The 16,911-nt window shown below is 45.9% G+C and overlaps 1 pseudogene; it reads left to right on the top strand.

Annotated features, from left to right (window-relative positions):
• The first annotated feature begins 1,483 nt into the window (after positions 1–1,483).
• Positions 1,484–16,911, top strand: part of LOC144455480 (WD repeat domain phosphoinositide-interacting protein 2-like) — a 78,716-nt pseudogene continuing 63,288 nt past the window's right edge.

The raw sequence follows: 16,911 nt of genomic DNA, 5'->3' as shown, positions 1-16,911 counted from the left end.
AAGCTGAGTGGTGCAGTGGATAAAGCACTAGACCTGGAGTCAGAAAGACCTGAGTTTAAATTCAGACACAAAAAGTTCCTAACTATGTGACCCTGGGCAAGTCACTTAACCTCTCTCTGCCTCAGTTTTCTTAGCTGTGAAATGGGGATAATAATAGTACTTTCCTCCCAGGATTGTCAGGAGGATAAAATGAGACAATCATAAAGTGCTTTGCAAAGTTCTTGGCACACAGTAAGTGCTAGATAAATGTTAGCTCTTCTTATTATGCATCCTTTCTCTCATGCTTTGGTACATATAATTATTGTCCACAAGCCAAGCCTGAACAGCTTTTGTGACTACTGTTTACAGAAATGAGAGATTCTCCTTGATTTCAGGCATAACTCTACATTTTAAAAGGGAAATAAAACACAGGACAACCTTGATTCACAAGTACATAATGCTTTAATTATCTCTGAGTTTGAAGCAAAGTGGGGCAGTTGATAGGCACATTTGCATATCAATATCCCCAAATGCTCTCCTACCTCATCCATCTCTTGCCATTGACAGTGTTTAAGCTCCCACAATAACCTGAAATATTCACTTGTGCTTTTGAATAGAAATGAGAGTCCTCATTCTGACAAAAAATCACATTAACCTGGGCCAGTTGGGAACCATATAACTCCATGCTTCTTTTATACACCTATCACATTATCATTTGTATTAGATTTCTTTCTGAATTTGCCTTATTTCTTTCTACTCAGTTTTAAACTCCTTGAGGGCAGGGCTCTACCATCTTAATTTTGTTTTTCCTCTGCTGCCCATGGCACATAGATGATGCTGAATGTTGAATGAGTGAGTAAACGAATGTTGTTGACTGAATAATTCAAATGAAAGACACTGTTAGGCCACTTATAGTTGAGCTGGGTTGCTATGCAAACAGGATTAGGTAGAAAACATGCTCACATGAGCACAGACCTAGCCAGTCAGAGATTGCTGGCAATACAGAGCTGCTAGGCAAAGCAAAAGTGAGGGCTAGAATAGCAAATAAAGCAAAGGATTGGGCCACTGCTGAGGGAGACAGGTGAAGGATGAAGGCAGCACCCAGTAAGGAGTGTCCTTACCTGGTTGGGGTATTCCTACATCACCCAAGAGGACTGGTACCTAGTTGAAGGCTTGGCTTCAGCACCAAGGAGAGTGACTGTGTGATTGGTATTGAAATCTGAAGGTCAGATTTCAGCAGGAAGGAGAGCTTCCTATTGAAGTGGTAAATGACTCCAGACTCAGAGAAAGAGCATCTCTTAAGGTCAAGATCTGATTGAGGACTGAGGAGAGATTCCAGTGATCTGAAATCCTCAGATAATGGTTGAGGTTGATTTAACCTCTTAATGACCCTGTTCTGTTTGCCCATCAGTCTCACAATGACGGTAAGCCTTCCTAGGTTTTAGAGGGCCAAGGCTCATGAAATAGATCCTGGTCCAAATACCTCCTGGAGTCCATAGTGTCCATGTATATCAGGATTGGGTACAAGCTCAAAGGGGGTCCAGAACAGAAGTTGGAGCAGTGAGCAGTGCTGAAACCAGCAGTAGGAGCAGCACCAGCAACTGCAACAGAGATAACAGTGGTGAAGAACAGGGTCTGGAGTTGACTTTGTCTCTCCCAGCCCCAGTGCTAGAGACTCTGAGCCCTGGCTCCCTCTGAACTTGGCCAGCCAAAGTGGAGCTGGCTCAAACCAGCTACTCTTTGCTGACTTCGGATGGGACAACAGGTCCTTAGCCATTGGGAATAAATCTGCTTACAGATTCCTCCGTGGATACGCTGGGACAGAGTTATAAATGTACCAACACATAACACGTGTGTATTGTGGAGAGATTGTTTTCAAGTAGCCTGGCAGCCATTGTTAGCCTCAGAACTCTATAAGGCTAAAAGTTTGCCACTTTAAGGAGGGGGCTGAAATATTCACTTATAGCTGTATGTCATACAGCTATTTTAACATATTTGCAGTTAGATTGAAGAGGAAGAAGCTGATAGTATGCCTAGGAGAATGTCTGTATATACACAATATTTGTGATACAAAAGTACTAGTCTATGGAATCAGGAAAATTCTCCCTTCCCTTATAGGTTTGTGCATGTTGTCAATAAACAATGACAATTGTCATCTGGATATCTTTGACACCATGAATTTGGGGGCTGCTAATATACCAGTTCATGAGAGTGCCCTAGCAGCCTTGGATTTTGATGTAAGAGGTACCATGCTTACCATTGCTTCAGAGAAGGGAAGTGTCATGAGGGTATTTTCCATCCCAGAAGGACAGAAAATCTTTGAGCTCTGGAGAAAAGTAAAGAAGCATGTAAGCATCTGCTCTTTGGTCTTTGGCATGGATGGAACATTCTTCTCTGCATCCAGTAACCTTGCAACAGTGCCCATCTTCAAACTTACTACCTAGACTGGTTACTTTGGGAAAATGCTTCTGGCTTCCACTAGTTATTTGTTCTCTCAAATAACAGAAACATTTAACCAGGGTAGAGCATTTGCTACTGTCTGACTACCTTTCTGTGTTCACAAAAATATCTGTTCACTTGACACAATTCAGGAGATTCCTTGAGTAGTAGCAGGAACTTCTGATGGATACTTATATATGTACCACCTGGATCCTCAAGAAGGAGGGAATTGCACTCTGATGAAACAATACCAATTAATGCAAGATCAGGAAAGACTTCACACAACCAACAGAAGCACCCCACCTATTAGTATTCAAGACCAGTCATTGGATAGCTGGACAAGGGTTGACACAGCTTCATCACACACTTTGAAGCAGGTTCACCAGGCCTCCACTTGGATTACCAGAAGGTAGACATACTGTGCATGCACTGTGGCCTGGACACTCACTGGCCATTCTCTCCATTACAAACTTGATCTGACCCCTTAAAAGTTGGCCATCCTCATCTGACTGGGATGCGTTTTGAATATACTGTTTTTATTCAGAATGGTTCTATAGGGAACTGGACAGATTGCTATATTTTCATTTGCTTCCCTACTACCAGACAGGAAGGAGTTAACGTGACAGATTTTTTGACAACCATAGATTTAATTTTATTCTGAATATCGTACATGATACTGTGATCTATGTTGTGTGTATGACTGTTTTTTCTTCTTTCACTTATATAATAAATTCACCGTGTCATTGTGAATTAAAAAGGAGGATTTGGGGCTTTGCTGCAGGGTCAGGTCTTTCATCTGGGATGGTTGAGCTTCTCTTCATCTGAATCATCTTTCTCCATGTTCCGGTGTCTCTCAAACAGTTCCCAGAGCTCTTGAGCACTACCTTGGCAGGGCAGATCCAAGTTGTTGAGATGCAGACTTCAGCTTTCTGTGAGGAAAAATGCATGCTGGACAGACCTTGGATGGTGACCTGGTGGTAGGGCATGAGTAGGAGTCTCCCAGGAGGCCAGGCAGGGGTATGCTGTGAGCTGCATCTTTGGAATGAGCTTTGAAACAGAAGACAGTGTAAACACATTTGAATATTTGAGAGTAAGTCATCAAGAAGCTTCCTGATGAAGATAACTGTTCTCCTGTGAGATAGGCGTCATCCAGGAGATATGGTTCAACTCTCTAGCCTGAGGAGTGTCAAGCAGAAATGGAAAAATAATATATCAGGGATGTTGTAGAAAGGCTTCTAGGTCAGGCACATGTTGGACCATAGAGTCACTGCCTGTTTTCAACTCTGAATTTCTGTGATCCCATGATCCTATGATTCCTGATGCCTTTTGGTACCCCATTAGGGATGCAGCTTGACCTATTGGAAAAAAAAAGCAACCTGGAGTCACAGTACCTGTGTGGCTTTAATATTATCTCTTGTACCACTGTGGGGAAGTCACGTGAGCTCTTGAGCTCGTCTTACCATCTGTAAAGTAGGGAAATAACTTTTACATTCTCTCCCTGTCTTCCCCCCTCTGAAGGCTGTGAGGAAAGAAGTTTGTAAACCATAAAGTGAATCATTGCTATTCTGACAACCTCCATGTCATCATCACTTGGACAAATGTCTTCTGAACCAAAGAGGAGGTTGAACTTCTAAGGGCAGCCTGAAGCCAAGCACAGAGGATGTCTCAGAGGTAGGCAGCACAGGAAGCCGCCTCCCCACTTTGACCCTCATAAGCTGCTCCAATGGTTTGCAGGCAGAAGGCAGGTAGCCCACTTCTTCTTCTCAGCAGGCAGGCTTCCTATCCCGGGGCCTTCCAGAGGTCATTTCCTGGGCTGCCTGGTGAGCAACGCTGCAGAGGAGAGTCGTCTCTCTGCTTGTTTCCTTCACATCACCCAGCTGTCTGAGCTGCTGCGCTGATGCATAGTTCAGATAAAGCCGTTTCTCTGGATAGGGCTGTGCTCTCTGGATTCCAGGACAAAAGCAAGGGATGGAGGAATCAAATTCCTTCCCAGGAGGACAGGGTGTGAATTTGGGTCTGCTCAGAGACTGCAGCTGCCTTGTAGAAAGGAGGCTAGCTGGGGAGAAGCTCAGAGAAGAGAAAATCCAGGGAAGAGCTATCTTATGCATGAATCATTTACTAAATAAGGCCCAGTAGCATTCCAAGGAATTGGCATTTGTCAAGGGCCAGGCATTGCACATACAAAGACAACAAGCAAACAATTCTTGACCTCAAGGAACTTAATCCCAAATCAGTGCTCTTTCCACTCCAGAACATACATGTATGTAAACTTGTCAGATTCTAAAACCATAGAGTGACAGCCAGAAAGGTCCCTGGAGGCCACTGAGTCCAAACAACCTCCTTAGTTTACATGTGAGGAAACTGAAGCACAGAGTAGTGGAACAACTTGCCCAGGACCACAGAGCTGCTGTCTGGAGTCAGATTCAAACCCAGCTCTTCCTGACTCCACGCCCAGCACTCTGTCACCTTGAGATTGCCTTCTAACCTTAGCTACTTACATGTTGTACATTCCCCATAGCCTGTGAGATCCTTGATGGTCAGGGCCACTTTCTTTTGTCTGTATCCTTAACACCAAACGCATAGTAGCTAGACAATAAATGTTTGAGTGATTGAGTTGAATTGCCGTTGTGATTGGGGGTGAGGTTCAGATTTTGGGATGGTGGTGGTGGTGGTGATACAGTAATGGCTCATGGTGGCCATCCCTACTAGTAGCTGAGGTGGAATGAAGGAATATTGGAATGAATTGGGAGGGGAATTCCAAAGGGATACTGAACCCTGAAGATGTGAGGGCAGGGATTGGGTTGTAGAGAAATACTTTGAGCCAGGACCTGAACTCCCTGAAGAATGAGGACCAGTGATTTGGTATTGGCAAACTGATGTGGGTGTTTGCAGGGAGATGACTGTAGACTCAGTCAGCCCCCAAAAATGAACCCAACTTTCCCATTAGGAATGGAAAGGACTTCATTTTCTGGAATCTTATTTTCAGAATGTTTGTCATTTACAGTCGCACTTCATTTGTGGCCTGGGTCCCTTCTCCTTCTTCCTGAAAGAGTGAAATGGAATAAATTGCCAACAAGCCAGAGAGAGATGGGAGCGGAGCTGTCATATGGTAATCAGGAGAGGCAGCCACGGGGCCCTTCCTCCTCCATTGTGATTGTAGAAGGGAGATGCAAATAGGAGAATCACACTCATCTCTGCTCAGCGATGCTTATTGACATCCCTCCTCTGCCATCATTGCATGGTAAGAGGGAAGATAATTTAGGCCATTACAGTTACAGCTCTCAGCTCACTGCTCTTTCGAGTGTCTCAGATGCATCGATGTGGGGAGTAGGTCCCTCCCACCTCCAGCAGTGGCCTGGCACATGCAAATATACACACACACTCGGCATACCCACGTGCTGGGTTGGGGCTCACAGCTGCAGCATTGCTCTTTTTCTAGACCCCCCCCCCCGGCCCACCTTCAGTATTTTTAGAGCATTTTGTTCTCTGTGGAGAAAGGGGGCCACAGCCTGTGCATATCTCAGACCATGTAGGTAGAGCCAAAGCAAGAGGCCCAAAGGGAGGGGGGAAGCTGCCATCACTGTTCTTGGGGGCTCTTGTCTGGACACAGGGCCTGGATGTTAGCTTTGCTGTCCAGCCAAGGGAGCTGGCAGCACGCAGAGCAGGGATGTTTCAGCTGGAGGCTGAAGCAGTGAGAACTTCCCTCGGTGCACCTTCCCTCCTCCCCCCTCCTCTCCTTCCCAAGCTGAAAGGGCTTTTCCCAGAGAACTTAGGCATAGTCCATCTTTGCCCCACGTAGCCCTCTGAGGACAGGATCTGTCTGCTTTCATCTTTGTATTCCCAGGGCCAAGCACAGGGTCCAAGGGTCTGGCACATAGCAGGTGCTTAATAAATGTTTGTTGGATTGAATTGACTTTCATCACGGTAAAAATTTCTTCCTCGATGGTCAGAACCAGACCCAGAATAACATTTCTCACAGTCATTTCCTCCACCTTTCAAAGAATGAAACTATCGCTAAAGCCAGCCAAGAATCTATGAACTGCTAGGTTGTAGAGGCAGAGAGAGTTCTGGAGGTGAAGTCTCCCATTGTCACTCTATCCTGCTTTCATGCTAGACTTGGCACATTCCCTAGACTACTCATCCATGGCCTCTTTCTTGTCCAGTGGTCTGTAGCATCATATGATAACAATATTGCCTTTGTTGACCCTTCCGCTGACCTTCACTCAAATTTCCTCTGCCATTGTCCCCTTTCAGCTCCTGTATTTCCTCACATAGCTTAAATAGCAGTCCAAGATTGCCCCCAAATGATTCATTGATTGCAGAGGGATGCTGGGACAGGGAGGCCCTGCTGCTTTCACCCAGGAAGCCTCCGGCACTGAAGATGACAGACATCAAAGCCAGGGTGGGAGAGAGAGGTGTTGGGCTTCATGGAGAGAGTGGTGGTTTTGAAGGCAGGAGACAGGGCTTTGGGGCCTGGCTTGATTCCAGCATTAGCCAGCTGGGTGACCTTGGGCAAGTCGTGGCCCCTCTGAAAGCTTCAGTTCCCTCATCCCTGAAGTGGGGATCTCTGTGCTCCCAGGACCACCTCACAGGTGCTGTGAAGTACTGACTAAGCAGCAGGGAGGATATGGCCAGAGGTCAGCAGTTTACAGGACTCCTTTATCACCAAGGATGTGTTCAGAGAACATTGGGATGGGGCTGGCGGAAACAAAAGTAATGTGGCAGCAGATGGTCCCTAATTATCACTCCTGGCCCAACACAAACACCTGCCTTACTGTCTCCTACCTCCAACACCTATCTTGGGGCTCCTGGAGTACCTGGGACTGCCCCTCCTCCTCACAACACGGCCCAGGAGCCTCGTGTCTCCATAGACATTGGCCTCTTGGGGTGGTCTCTGAGAAGAGGGGATTCTCCCTGTGCCCCCCACATTGTCATCCCACCTCTTGTTCTGAGGGATGCAGGGTGGGAAGCCCTTCTTACTTTGAGGGGGAGATAGAGATGGCATATACAAGGCAAGTCAAACCATGACCCCCATCTTGATCCCCATCTATGTTCTCTCAGTTACTGATGGAGATAGCCTAGGATCCAGAACCCAAGAGCCTTGGGAACAGCAATGCTTTCAGTCCAGTGCCCAAGGCCATTATCCAGGGTATCTATCAACTGCTATGGAGAAAGGGCCAGCTATCCCCACCAATGACCGGCCAACTGCCATTCACAGGGCAGGCAGTTCAACCTAATGAGAGCATTAAGGCATTCTGGGGGAAAGGCAGGAAGCAACATGTGCTGGGCAAGTCAACCTTGATCACCATCTATCTCCTCTCGATCCCTGGTGGAGATGGCCCAGGACCCAAACCCAAGGACCTTGGGAATGGCAAGGCTTTCAACATCATGCCAACAGCCACTATCCTAGGAAGCAGCTCCCGTCAAGATGCAGCCTAGCGACGGCTCCTGCAGGGGCTACAGACACAGCTGCTGAAGACTCAGAAGGGAAAGCTGTTGTCACTAACATCTTTGGCCCAGTCCAATGGTTCTACGTCAGACTACTATGACTTTATCAGTGGAAGTGACATGAAAGTAGAGACATTACCATCTGCTTTGCTGCTGTCCCCTAAGGACCATAAGACCTTTCCATCTGACTGGCAGCTGAAACTTTCCCTATGTGTGGTCTCCCCAGTGGAATGTGAGCCCCTGAAGAGCAGGGATGGACAAGGCAAATGTGTCTGTTGGTATCCACAGGGCTTAGCAAGTGCTTGACCCAGGAGTACACTTAAAAATGCTTCATTCATTCATTCACTAGCAAAGGGAAAGTAAAATCATGGCTTGGGTGTGCAAGAAAAGTGTTTACGGTATTAAAGCTCAGTTACAAAATGGTAATTTTTGCCCATATTGTGGGCCAGTGACAAGCCAGGGCTGGGGTCAGAGCTGGGGCTGGGAAATGGGAAGATAAGAATGCATGAGGATGAGCAGGCTGGATTCCTCTCCCCTCACATTGCTTCTATTCTCTCTGCCAAGGAGAACCATATTGGACCTGGGAGGGAAAGAACAGAAATGCCTTATAGGGAATTGATAACCAAGAAACATGAAGAAATTCTTGAAGATCACCTTGCAGTTGGTCTGGTGAGTTCAGGTCATCAGGTCTGATGTACTTCCCATTAGTGGCCTGCCAGGGGTGACTGCTGAGCTGCTCTCAGAGACCTCTGAAAGATTCTGGCAAGGAAGGGAGAATTTTCCCATGCCCAGACAAAAGAAAAGGCTTGACTGTAAGCTATTGACCAACGATTTGGCCTTTTGGTCCCTGGCAATATTCTAGAACTTATTTTAAAAGGACAGTTTGTGATGTTTTAGAAAGGGTGACTGCTATCCCCAAATACCACTCACTGCTCAGGCCAGACTCAGCTTGTTTGCTTTTTTTGATAGGGTGACTAATCTGTGAAGTGATGGGGTTGCTACAGACAGAGAATGCTGGGTTTTGGGTTAGCATTTCATAAGATTGCTCATGACATTCTTACAGATGGGAGGGAGCCATGTGGGCTAGAGCGGAGGGGCCAAACATGCATTCCACCCTCAACACTCCCAAGCATGGGCTCACAACAGATTAAAATGTGATTGGGAAAGATTTAGCAAAATAAATACAAATACAATGTAGCCTGCAGGGATCTTTCTGTATGGTTTAAAGGCCCTTGTTTCCACCGCTGGGCTATTAGAGTCTGGGGCAATTAGGGCATTTAAAACTGGCTGAATGACTGGACTCTGAGAGCAGCCAAGTCATTCACAACTAATGCCAGTTTGGAGGGTAGTATCTATGGAGTGCTTCAGGGATCTGGCCTCACACATTTCCTGTTCAATCTTTTTTTATTGGTGACTTATATGAAGCCACTGAAAGCTTGTTTATTATATTTAGAAATTACGTGAAGCTAGGAGGGATGAGATGAAATGGTCTTTGAAGTCCTTTCTAACATTTAGATTCCTTGAAACTAAAATCAAAGTTCTATAGGATATTTGCATAAGAGACACCATAGAGAAGGATCACATTTTCCCATCTGTAAAATGAGAGGGTTGGCTAGATAACCTCTGGGGCTCCTTCCATGTATCTGGGGTTCCTTCTATGTATCTGGGGTGCCTTCCATGTATCTGAGGTTCCTTACACATATCTGGGGCTCCTTCCATGTATTTGGGGTGCCTTCCATATATCTAGGGTTCCTTCCATATATCTGGGGTTCTTTCAGTACACAGACACGTATATGTCTGTATCAGATTAAGTAAGATTTTAATCACCCTAACACTTTTCTAGATTGAAATCTAATTGGGAAAGGTTTAGCAAAATAAACACAAATACAACATGGCCCATAGGGATCTTTATATGTAGTTTAGTGACCCCTATTTCTATCGGAGTTGGACTTCACTGGGCAGGAGACTGGTGCAATTGAGTGAGAGACTCAAAACTGGTAAATGACTTGACCTTTAGAGTAGTCAAGTCATTCATGGCTTGGGATGTGCGTGGGTGTGTGTTCATGTGCGTGTGCATGTGTGCGTGTGTGTGTGTGTGTGTGTGTGTGTGTGTGTGTCCACAGGGGAAGAGTCCATGGTACAACAGCCCATAGGTCTCTAAAAATAGTAAGTGCTTAACCAGTGTCAGTGACGTAAACAAATGTCCTTCATTTCCCACCTCTTGGAACAGACCACTTTGGTCAGTCTCTGGCCAGCTAAGGAAGGGTCATTTCAAATGTCAACTTCAAAGTGCTTTCTATCCCCAGATAAACACTCTCTGTCTCTGGATAAATAGGCCCTTTGGTCTAAGAGCCCACCCAAGAACTTGGTCTGGATTGGCCCTTTCTGCCACCCCTGCAAGGGCCATCACTTTCATCCATCAATGACACATGCCGCCACTCGTAGCCAGCCTTGCTGTCCAGCCTCAGATGGAGGTTTTGTTTGTTGCTCTGGAAAATCTGGACAATTTTCTCTCTTAGGCTTGTTTTCAAATATGCCCCTGACCCTTGACATTTCAGAATACACAGCCTGCTTTGCCTGAAAAATACATTTAAATAAATTAGCAGAGTGGGCTGCTGTGAGGGGGCCTTCTTGAGGCTGCACATTGAGACATTCTGAAAGAGCAAAGTTATCATCGACGGGCCTTAGCACAGGGAGGAAACCTGTGAACAAGCCTTACCTGAGGCTCACCCAGAAAAGGTCATCTGACAAAAGGACAATGCAAAGGGAATTTGTTTTTAAATTATGAGATTAAAAAATGTTTCCCTGAAGAAAGTGTTATTCTAAAGTATCAGAAGAAGGAAAGGGGGCCCAAGGTGGGGAGACTCAGTGTCAGCAAGACATGCCCCCACTTTCTACTGCTCCTTCCCAGGGGATTAGGCCAAGGTGCTTCCCTGTACACCCGGGCTTTCCCTTTCATCTTCTGAACTATACCAGCTCCCAAGGCAAAGCTTGACCAGGAGAGGGAGGTGGGGGCTTCCAGTGGAAGAGCTAGCACTGCTCCAGCAAAGAGCAGAGCCCTGGAGCGAGTAGACCCTGGCTATAGAGGAAAGGAGACCCGGGTTTGAATTCTGGCTCCAAGCTGTGACCATGGACAAAAAGAGCTGCCCCTTGGACCCCCAGTTTCTTTGTCACTAAAATGTCGACCATCACCCAGAAGGACTGATGCGCATGGTAGGAGCAATAGGAGTGGTCCTGACTTTGATGGTGATGAGGGTAGCTTTGCTGTGGCTTCCCATGATCACAACTCAAACAGCGGGTGGGCTTCATGTCCACCAAATTATCCAGGCTAGTTTTCTTATTTACACTTGAAAACACTGAATGCACTCCTTAAAATCATGGCATTGGCTCTGCTTTCTGTGTAAGGAGATGGGAATCCTTAGGGAACCACTCCTACGTAGAGGAGGGCGGGCATTGGACTTCCTGGCCAATGGTCACCAAGCAATGAGATGATGCCCTGTCTCTGCTCACCCATCTCAACTCAAAGTTACGGCCCAGCCCTTCTCAGAGTCCTGTACTCTGGCCAGACAGCTCTACCTGCTCACACTGTGTGGGCCTTCCCTGACATCCCATCTGGCCTCAGCTCTTTCTTCTTGCCCTGAATGCTTTCCTCATTACTGGTCCCTCTTTTGAGTCAGTTCAGGCCAGTCCATATGTTGTATCCTCCATGATGTTTTCCTTGCTTTTCTCCCTGCTCCCCAAGCCAGAAGCACTCTTTCTGCCCAATGATCATCTCTGCTTGTCTCAAAGACACATGTTTTGAGACAGGGAACCTGTGTTCAAATATTGGCTCTCTTAGTGACTTACTATGTAGTCTTGGGTGAGTTACTAGTCCTGTTGTGCCTCAGTTTCCCCTTCTAGCTCTGAATCCACTGCTCCCGTGGTCCTGTTTCATACTGCAGGTACTCTCTTTGACCAGGAGGTCATCTATTTCTGCCTCTCTGCCTCCTCCACCCCCAGCAGCATAGCTTTGCAGAGCATGGCTGTGGCTTAGCAGGACACTAGGAACCAGAAGACCTAGGAGCATTGGCAATCTTGTTACTTTCTGTGGTTTAAGGTGACAAGAACTTTCCCAGTCCATGGGGGAGGTAGTGGACACACCTATGGCACAAGAGGTCTAGAAGTGGGGGAGGGGATGGCACATTCCATGTGACCCCAAAGTCCTGCTCTGCTGTCCCATCCTGAGGTGGAGCCAACATGGCCAAGCTGGCAGAATGGAGTGCAACCTTCTATTGGAGTGGTTCAAGGATGAACCCAACTAGGTATTGAGTCTGCTTCCCAAGGAGCAGCTAAGCTAAATATGGAGAGTGGGCCAGTCAGTCAACAAGCATGCTGTGTGCCAGGCACTGTGTTAATGGGGATGTGGAGAAAGGCAGAAGCATGCTGCTTGCTCCCAAACAAGAAGTCTGACTAGCCTCCAGCCTTATGAGGCCTCTCTCAATCTGCACCGATGGTGGCACACTGGTGGTAAAGGGGATGGGCAGCAAAAAGATCAATCCTGCTATTTTTGGGACACTCGGAACTTCAGCTGGTGCACTGACTGTAGTCCCTGTCTAGGGACCCATGGGGGACATGCTTCTGAATCTACCTGGACACTGTTGCTCAAATTGGAATGAGAAGCCAAGAGAAGGCTTCAGCTCTATGGCAGCCTTGGCTCCCAACTGTTCCTTGCAGAGAAAAAAAAATGTTGATGGAAATAGCTTTAATGTGTGTCCAAGGATGGCAAGAGCCATCATTTCCTAGGACATTTGGTTATTTAGCATTGCATCACTCACAATAAGAATTTACAAAAAGACCTCCAAAAACATGGCAGCTTATGCACCAATGTCACAATTGTATGCTGAGCTAAATAAGCCTCTCTCTCCAATTAAATCAGCTGCCTCGTTAGTGCTCGAGGACCACAACACAGAGCGAAGCTCAGGGCAACCCAGTGAAAAATAGATTAGGCAACATGATAAAAGATAAGAAATAAGAGAGGCCCAAGGCTTATGGCCTAGAGAGAGACATCCCGCTGAGATACCACAAATACGTGAAAACGGAGCCACATTTTAGTGCTCCTCTGACTGTAAGTATTAGCCTAGGGAGAAAAGAGGGAAATCTATGCTGGCCAAAGGTTTTCCTTTTGTCTTGGAGCAAGTTCTGGGCAGGGGCCAGATGGAAGGAAAAGTATATGGAGGGGAAAGGGCATCTTTCGGACCCTGCTGTTGAGGATGACATTGTGCCGATTATATCAAGCCCTGGGACATTGCAGATAAAGGATGGAGAGAGAAGAGGAAGGGAAAAAGGAGAGAGACAGGGAAGAGGGGACAGAGAAGGAAAGCAAAGCAAAGCAAACAGGGAAAGAAGGACAGAGGAAGGAAAGAAAAAAATAAAAAAGAAAAAATGAAGGAAATTAGGAAAGAGGGAAAAAGGGAAGAAGAAAAAGAAAGAAGGGAAGAAGTAAAGGAAGGAAGGAAGAAAGAAAGTCTAAATTTGTGTGACTTTGTGAGCTTTCATGGCCTGGGGAGAGTAGCAAGGATGAGGGGTGACTTGGCTACATGACCCCAGAAAGTCTAACCTTATTGCTGTAGACATTCAACCATCCTGCCCATCTAGAGCATCTCTCTACTCCAGCTCTGTTGGTCTCCTCTATCCCTTGAGTATCCCTTATGTTTTCTTGCCTTTGGGTTTGGAGTTCTGTTCTTTCTCCTACCTGGACCATCCTCTTCATAGCACCTCTTTGACTCTGGAGATCTTCTGCAGCCTTCAATGCCCAGCTCTGGGCCCACCTTCTCCACAGAGCTGTTCCTGATAAGCTCTGTTCCCCCCAGGCCCTCCCTCTCCTCTGAAATCCTGTGCACACCACACACAACATGTAGGAACCAAGGCTCACTGTCATGATCGGGATTTTTGAAATACATTGTTAGATGTTGCAGCCTTGCAAGGTCTCTAATATGGAGTCACTTAGTCTAAGTGGTCCTAATGCCCATAAAATCCAGGAACAATGACAGTTGGCACTTTCCCACTGTCTGGAACCATTCTGATCCTGTGTCAAGCTGTTGAACAGTTACAGCTCCTGATTGGTCAGGCTCCTGGCTAGATTACTGCTGCTGTGAGCCACTCCCAGCTGCCCATAGACATCCCACTGAGATACTGTGGGTGTCTAGCTGGGGACTCCCACTGCCAACCCAAAGCCTTCCCCAGTTTCTGGTCCCAATAAAGAAACTGCCCCATCCAAGCCTGGTATTGATCAGTGCCCTGGGGTCTGATTCAGAATGGCACATCCCACATCTGGAGTCAATTACCTCTTCTCCACAAAGCCATTTTTAAGGTATAGAACTTCTCTCACTAGAGCCTTACTCTGAGTGTGTTCTCTTACCAAGGTCTTTGTTGCAGTATGCTTCTTCCTACCGCCTTCAAGCTGGGTGAGTTTCATTGCATCTGTGGAGTTGAGCTTCTGTTAGGCTGTATTGCCATATACTCTGTGTGTGTGCGTGTGTGTGTGTGTGTGTATGTGTGTGTGTGTGTGTGTGTGCATTGTGTGCATGTGCGCATGTGCTTTTTTTTTGACTTGCTTGCTGCACCTCATAATAATAAAGCTCATGTTTGTACAAGCTTCCCAAGCACCAATTTCCTATGACTCCCCAAACTCGGGTCTTTGCTTTAATCCAAGCTGTAAGGCCAAATATAGCAATCATATAATGTCAGAGATGCTTCCATCCACCCCTTTACTTTTATAGACTAGCTCCCTCAGCCATAGGGAGGAGATGGGACTGATTGAATAGAACAGATAGAATAGAACAGGATGGGGGGGACCTCAGAGTTAGGAATGGAACCCAGGTTTCCTGACATCCAGTGTTCATATCTTCCTGCTAGCCTTTGCTGCTTCCAGCTCCAACAAACAACAGGATAAATCTGTGAATGAAATTCTATCCTGCATCTGATTCTTAGCAAAAGAGAGAGATGGGGTACTGGAGTGGAAATAAGGAGGATTTGGGGAGGCAGAAAGTGGGACCTCTCTCTTAAAATCTGAGATAGAAAGGAGAGGTGAGCCAACCCCAGTCTGCCATGTCCCTTGGATTTGGGGAGAACAAATTTAAAGGCTTCAGAGAAAGGATCAGTTGAGAAGGTAAAGGCCTTTCTCTGAAAGGAAAGGATTGCCCAGAGGAAGGCTGACCAGGAAGCCTGGGAAGCTGTCTGGAATGAAATTTTGGATAAACAAAGAAAAATAATTCTGTTAAGATAGAAAAGGGGGAATGTGTCTAAAGAGACTCATGTGGATTCATGGGGAACTCAGTGGACAATTTAGAGTTTGAAAAAACGTGTCCAGAAGATGGAAGCAAGGGCTTGTAATGGGGAGGAATACACACATGTAGCATCAGGCACACTAAAGTCTGACATGAGCTGAATCTGACAAGAAAAGTGACAATGACTTGAAAAAATTTTCAGCCAAAGAAGCAATGTTCAGTGTGGATAAGGTGGTGATAATCAATTATGGATGGAAGGCAGACCCTCTCAAATCTTGGTGTGCTTTGGCTTTCCCTAGCAGAGAGGATGCTCTTTGGCCTGGAGAGAGCAGAGATGGATAACAGGTGATTGGTAGCCAAGATAAGTCAGCAGATAGAAGGAGAATACAATCTATCTTTACTGAGTTAATGCCACCAGGCCCAGATGAACTACATCCTCAGATAGTTGGGGGAAAATCCTACAACAAAGTACCTGGAAGATGGGAGTGCTGAGTTACTTGAAATATCCTAAACAGTAATAGTACTGCAGGAGTGGAGAAAGGCCAATGTCATCCTGATTTTCAAAAAAAAAATAATGAAAGAGAAAGGAGTCTATAATTAATGGACTAATGATCTTGACTTTGATTTGGGCAGCATCCTAGAGGGTATTACTAAAGGGATGGTTAGCAAGCATCTAGAAAAGCAAGCCATGATCAAAACACACCATACTGGCTTCATCAAAACGACTTCATTTTGGGATGACATCATTGTCTTGTTTTATGGTGTTCCTTGATTGGGAATGCCAAGCCTTAATAAAGCATTTGACAAGGTCTCTCGTGTTATTATTATTGTGGAAGTGAGGATGAGATGTAGGCCCAGTTTGATGGATTAAGAACTGGTTGAGTTATTAGCCCTAAATAACAATCATTAAAGGAGCAACGAGGCAGTGCCATAGTGTAGAGAGTACTAGGATTAAAGTCAGGAATACTCATCTTCTTGAGTTCAAATCCAGCCTAAGACACTGGGCAAGTCACTTAACCCTGTGTACCTCAGTTTGTCATCTGAAAAAAAAAATGAGCTGGGAAGGAAATGGCAAACCACTCCAGGATCTTTGCTAAGAAAACCCCAAATGGGGTCATGGAGAGTCAGACATAACTGAAATAAGTAAATAGAATAATCACTAATAGTTCAATATCAGCTTGGACAGAGGTCTCCAGAAGAGGATCTCAAAGATCTATGTTTGGCTCTGGGCTTTTATACATTTTTACCAGTGATTTAAGGCTTAGATGGCATACTCATCAAGTTAGAAGATTCTACCAAGCTAGGAAGGGTGGTGAACATGATGGGTGACAGAGTCAGGAGCCAAAAAGCTCTTGACAGTCTGGAGTGTCAGACTGAATCTACTGAGATTAAATTCAATAGGGAAAAATTTAAATAAAGTTTTATATTTGGGTTCCAAAAATTAATTACAGAGGTCTTTGGGCAAAGGCTAGATTACTGACTACCTGCTGGACTTGTTATGGGCAGGATGCTTATTCAGGGATGGATTGGACTAGATTGTCCACTGCAACTCCTTTGGCTCCATGGATCATGGGACATATATGATCTTACCTGTACTAGCAGAGGCTTCTTCAGGGTCTTCAGGCACCCTGGGTCTCTTGGAGTACCAGTTATGATTTTGGGGAGAGGTTGAGCACAATGAGCATGTGGCCCCTATTACCTCAGGGGACCTGAGAAAGCTGCTGGGGATTAAGGGTGGGGTTTGGGAGGAGTCTGGGATGCAAGAAATTCTTCAGGAGGG

This window comes from Phascolarctos cinereus, unplaced genomic scaffold, assembly GCF_003287225.1.
Source record: "Phascolarctos cinereus isolate Bilbo 61053 unplaced genomic scaffold, phaCin_HiC Scaffold_2;HRSCAF=192, whole genome shotgun sequence".
NCBI classification, from domain to species: Eukaryota; Metazoa; Chordata; class Mammalia; order Diprotodontia; family Phascolarctidae; genus Phascolarctos; species Phascolarctos cinereus.
This window is presented reverse-complemented; position numbering and strand designations above follow the sequence as displayed.